We start from the raw sequence: 6,000 nt of genomic DNA on the forward strand, positions 1-6,000 counted from the left end.
GTATATATATATATATATATATATATATATATATATATATATATATATATATATATATCAATATACACAATATATACATATACAGTATATAAATATATACACAGTATATACATATCAATACACACGTATACATACAGTACATACATAGGCCTACGTATATACAAATATACACACATATATATATGTGTGTATTGATATATATATATATATATATATATATATATATATATATATATATATTTATAATATTTAGCCTATATACTGTACATATATACATATATATCATATAACACGTGGTAAGTATGTAAATAATCCCTGTGTAAAACTAATCAAAATACTTAAGCTATAATTGAATGATAAATTTCTCAAAGAGGAAAACTACGCAATAAAATCCATATCCAGATCTAGGTCCAGTGTCAACATAGGATTTTATTTTCAAGTTTAGATTCGAGATAGACACAGGCTCGCTTAGTAAATAAGTACAGGCGAAAGGCCGTGGAATGACAAACACACAAGAAAGTATATATACATATACTGTATATATGTATGTACATATATATACATATATATACTTATATATACTTATATATATATATGTATATATATATATATATATATATATATATATATATATATATATATATATATATATATATATCCGTTTAAGTTACGACCGATGTGATCTCTATAATGTCAAAGGCAAATATGAATTTTAAATTTGAAATCTAGTCAAGGGGTTGAAAATGTTGTGTAATATTCCCAGTGACGTAAGGGGAACGAAATCTTTCTATTTCCTCATTTGTTGATTGGTTGACTGATTGGTTTCTTTTATGACTGAGAGCTACACTTTGTAAAGTTAGAACTCGAGCCAAATCAGTATAAGAGTCAGCTTCGAATTCCAAAAGTCCTTCATTGATTAATCTGTCCCATTGCTCTTTACCTTTTGTGTTTATTCTGCTTGAGACCAAATCAGCAGGAGAGCTTCCTATGTTTACTCTCTTATTTCTTCTTAATAAAGGTCTTGCGGAACATCGGTTTGTTGCTGTTAACTTGTGATATAAATGAGTAAGTTGTCATGGTAAAAATATAGGTAAAATGCAAACTATCTGTTATAATTCCACGTCGTGTTAAACGTGTTTTATGGGCACTTGAATTCCAGAGAGAGCTTCATGATTAAATTGATACATACATACATACATATATATATATATATATATATATATATATATATATATATATATATATATATATATATATATATATATATATATATATATATATGTGTGTGTGTGTGTGTGTGTGTGTGTGTGTATGTGTGTGTTTAATTCAAAAATAAAAATTATATGCATGTATACCTATTCATAAAAATATATATATATATATATATATATATATATATATATATATATATATATATATATGTATTTATATATTCAAAAGAATACTATATATATATATATATATATATATATATATATATATATATATATATATATATATATATTATAAATTTCTGACTCACATCAAGATCGAACCCAGGTCTTTCAATTGAAAGGCAAGGGCGCTGCCCACTAGGCCATACAAGTCATAAAAGAAGTTGGAACCTGAGGGAAACTGCACCCAAGGAATTACCTGGGCAAGCTAACTGCTTGCATACCAGCGAGTTTTCCCCAACTTCCGGACTCAGCAGTGACCCAGTTGGCACTATTTCATTCGATTATCCCTTCTGAGTGAATAAGATAGAAATAATCAACACACAATCGCGTGTGGAACAGAAGTAAATTTCTGACTCACATCAGGGTCGAACCCAGGTCTTTCAATTAAAAGGCAAGGGCGCTGCCCACTAGGCCATACAAGGCATAAAAGAAGTTGGAACTTGAGGGCAACTGCACCCAAGGAATTACCTGGGTAAGCCAACTGGTTCCAACTTCTTTTATGACTTGGATGGCCTAGTGGGCAGCGCCCTTGCCTTTCAATTGAAAGACCAGGGTTCGATCCTGATGTGAGTCAGAAATTTATTTCCGTTCTACACGTGATTGTATGTTAACATTTCTATATATATATATATATATATATATATATATATATATATATATATATATATATATATATATATATATATATATATATATATATATATATATTTTATATATATATATATATATATACTGTATATATATATATATATATATATATTTTAATTATTAGTTCCATGTACTGTGGGAATGATTTGCACCTATGGAAGTTGTATCAGGACAGTGCAAGAATCTTTAACATGCTTCGAACTATGTCTCTTAACCTGGTACATGGGAAACAATTTCTTAAGTATTCAGTAAGACCTCCTGAGTTTAGGTGTAAATTATTTCCAGTATATAAAGGCAATTCGATCTCAATGGGCATATATACATATATACATATACGTATATGTATATATGTGTATATATATATACGTGTATGTATGTGTATATATATATATATATATATATATATATATATATATATATATATATATATATATATATATATATATATATATATATATATATATATATATATATATTTACACATCTATGTGTGTGTGAATGTATGTGTATGTGTTTAAGTTTGCTCACACACATTCTCATCCAGGCATGCATATATATACATATATATATATTATATACTATATATATATATATATATATATATATATATATATATATATATATATATATATATATATATGTATATATATAAAGATTATGCCAGGTTAACCCTTCCAAAGATGACCTTTCTCATTTACTAAGATTTTATTAGCATTGCATCCTTCTTCTGTATCATTTGCTGACGGTTCCCTCCAATCCTTTTCGTTGAGCGTTTGATTTCCAAAAGAGACATCAAAAGGATTGTCCAGTTTTCTGATTGATTTTCACTGCCTTGGACGTGATATCGAAAACTCCTAATAAGGTTTTCCATTTGCACAGAACGGAACAGTCATTAGGCATTTCTCGTTAGTCACTGTATAATATAATATTTACTTTATAACCATCCTTTACAATTATTAATTTCTTGTTTTCCCGAAACGTTTAGCGTGTGAAGGTAATCCAGATTCCAATAGATTTCTTAAATTAATAAAACTCGCCGCTAATAGGAAAAAGAGTAATTTCTGCGTGATTTTTTTAGTATAAAAACAACATGAAATTACACCAATTGTACAGTAGAATAATTCTGCTGTTTTATTAATTATTTTGCAAATAAGCTCCAAGTATTATAAAACTGCCACAAAACGGAAATCATTAATACGCAGATTATGAATAAGTACAGCGAGAACTACACGCAAAATCCAACCCAAACACGGTCTTCCTCATTGAGCAACGGAACGAACGGAGCAACGTGTATAGCCACTAGCAACCTGATTCTCACTGACTGGCCCCTGACTATGGCAGTCCCACTGTCCCAGCAGCCAAGCTTCTCTCTCTCTCTAGCAGCAGACTCCGTGATTCTCTCGTCGGGAAAAGTACATACGCTCTCAGATGACGTCACTTGCATGCCGCTGGTAGGCAGTGGCAAAAATGTTTGTGTCTGAAAGGAAACGACAGACAAGGAGAGAGCAGAATTCATATCTGTCTTTGGCTGATAAGGATTAGGTAGTCTCACCAGTAAATCTACTTAACTTTCAAAATGTATTAATATACCGAAGAAACATTGATTATTGAGGTCTCGAAAACAGTTTTCAGATGTGAAGCATTTCAGCTGATCTGACGCCCTTCAAGATGGTTCCCGGACATTTGGACGATGGACCTTTTGCCTAAAGGACATTTCATTGACACTCCTTTGCCCTGATGAACATTTCACTCTTTTTTAAGTGTGTCGTTTTCATTTACATTTTATGGTCTTTAGTATCAGTGGAAAGGAAAACTTTATTTACAGTGATTTTATGCCTATTTTATTGTCTAGAGACAGTTACACATTCTTTAATTGTTATTTTTTCTTAAGTATACGTGCAATAAAGAACTTTTCAGTGTGGAAGCACGTAACCTACAGTACAAATGTAGACGGGATTTTCTCTCGTGATCACATTTTATTTTGACAGTATGTCCTTTCAGAGGAGTCTTAAGTAAAATTCCGTTCGGTGGATTCCTTAAATTATGATCTGGGACTGTTTCAATAAATTATGCTTGTTTCTGTTCGTTGTTAAGGATTTGAATGGAACAAAATAAACAGCTTATTTATAAAATGTTAAATGACAGTTTCCTAAGAACAAACTTTTCCGTTTTGTTAATGTTAACTTTCAGTACACAAGAGGAACTTTTCGGGGTTCCATGATGGACTTCATCATCGCCGAAAGTCAGCCAGCAGCTCTTAAGCAAAATCCGCCCTTACTGGAAATTAATTTTAAGAAATTTTCTTTATTTTTTGTCAAGCGGTATTCATATTTCCATACTTATTTCGAAATGACATTTACCGACGAAATAGAGGGAGGAGACGGTTTCACATTTCTCGCAATCCTCATATTTTCATAAGATCCGGTCAATCCGAAAGCTAATCTCCCTCGAAATGATATCGAGGGAAATTAGGTTTACTTTTTCATTGGACTCTGAAATTCGCAGATTGCCCCACCAACGAAAACTTCAGAATTGTTACCAAACGCTTAGAAGGATTTTACAGGCGGGCTATTATGCTATTATTTCAGTAAATCAGATTTTATAATGGAAAATTTGAGAATATCTTTATAATCGTGAATGATAAGAAACATCCTGACCTCACTAAACAAACTACAAAGTGGTAAACAAGGAATACAGCTCATGTATAAATTCCAAACTAAATATTGGGCAAATGATTATATTGACGTTCTCATGATTAACCGATTGAAAGGGTGAGAAGTTAGCCTGCCATTTTGAAAGGGAAACTGAAATGCGTATTACTAAGTGACAGCTAAGAAGAGTGATGAAAAACCCATTATCGCTAAACGCTAAAGCGAGGAAGGTAGGCAGACTATTAGCAATGCATTACACAGTTCCTCTGTATGCTGCATTCATTATCTGCATGAGAGTCACAAGTCTTCCGATTTCACTTTACTCTTTTTTGGACAGAGCCTTTTTAATCACTTATTAGATAAAAATCTTTATTTTATATTTTTTTTTAAATTAGGAGGATGTTTTTATTATTAATCCTTTTAGATAAAGAACGTTTACATAAATCCTTTTTGAAAAGAGCCTTTTCGATACATACTTTTAGATGAGGGGCCTTTACTAAGTCATTTTAGGTAAAGATCCTCTTTTGATAGGTCTTTTTAGATGATATAAAGCCTTTTTACAAAGGTAAGAATTTATATGAAATAGAAAAACACATATATAACACAGCGATATATATTTTTGCATGAGAACCACTACAATGCTGGCGATTGCACCAAAATTATACCTCATTGCACATGAAAATTCCCCTAAAATTCGTTCATATTTAATATACAAGTGATTTTACTCAGGTTATAATAACTGGAACCAAATATCCAATCAATACTTAACAAAATGATGTCACACCCATCCATGGCATCTCTTTAAATAAAAGAGAAATTCAATTGGCCCCAAGAGATAAACAGAAAAAAACAAAAAAGATGAATAGCCGCGTTTTCACTCGCTGTTATCTCATGAGTGCTCGACTCAGTGCCAACCTTACTATACCTCTGGCTGCTCCCAGTCATTTTCCTCTTAAGTCAATTCCAGCACGTATTACGATCAAGGATAACTAGCAAAAGATGAACTTCGGCAAAATCGAGTTTTCTGTACAGCGTATAATGCTGTATGAAACTCTCAGCCACGGACCATGAAACGCTCAGCCGGCTGTGGTGGCTTGTATTGTTGCGGTGCCAGAACCACGATCATGGCTAACTTTAACCTTAAATAAAATAAAAACCACTGAGCCTAGAGGGATGCAGTTTGGTATGTTTGATGGTTGGAGGGTGGGTGATCAACATCAATTTGCAGCCCTCTAGGCTCAGCAGTTTTTAAGATCTGAGGGCGG

The 6,000-nt window shown here is 31.9% G+C and overlaps 1 protein-coding gene across 1 annotated transcript in view; it reads right to left on the reverse strand.

Moving 5' to 3' along the window:
• The window catches only part of LOC136854649 (nephrin-like), a 191,467-nt gene extending 188,064 nt beyond the window's left edge, over positions 1–3,403 (reverse strand). The window contains exon 1 of the mRNA XM_067131213.1: positions 3,328–3,403. The gene's annotated coding sequence lies outside the window, so the exon portion shown is untranslated. The remainder of the gene's footprint in view (positions 1–3,327) is intronic.
• Between the last annotated feature and the right edge of the window lie 2,597 nt (positions 3,404–6,000).

The sequence above is a fragment of the Macrobrachium rosenbergii genome, chromosome 29, assembly GCF_040412425.1.
Source record: "Macrobrachium rosenbergii isolate ZJJX-2024 chromosome 29, ASM4041242v1, whole genome shotgun sequence".
NCBI lineage: Eukaryota > Metazoa > Arthropoda > Malacostraca > Decapoda > Palaemonidae > Macrobrachium > Macrobrachium rosenbergii.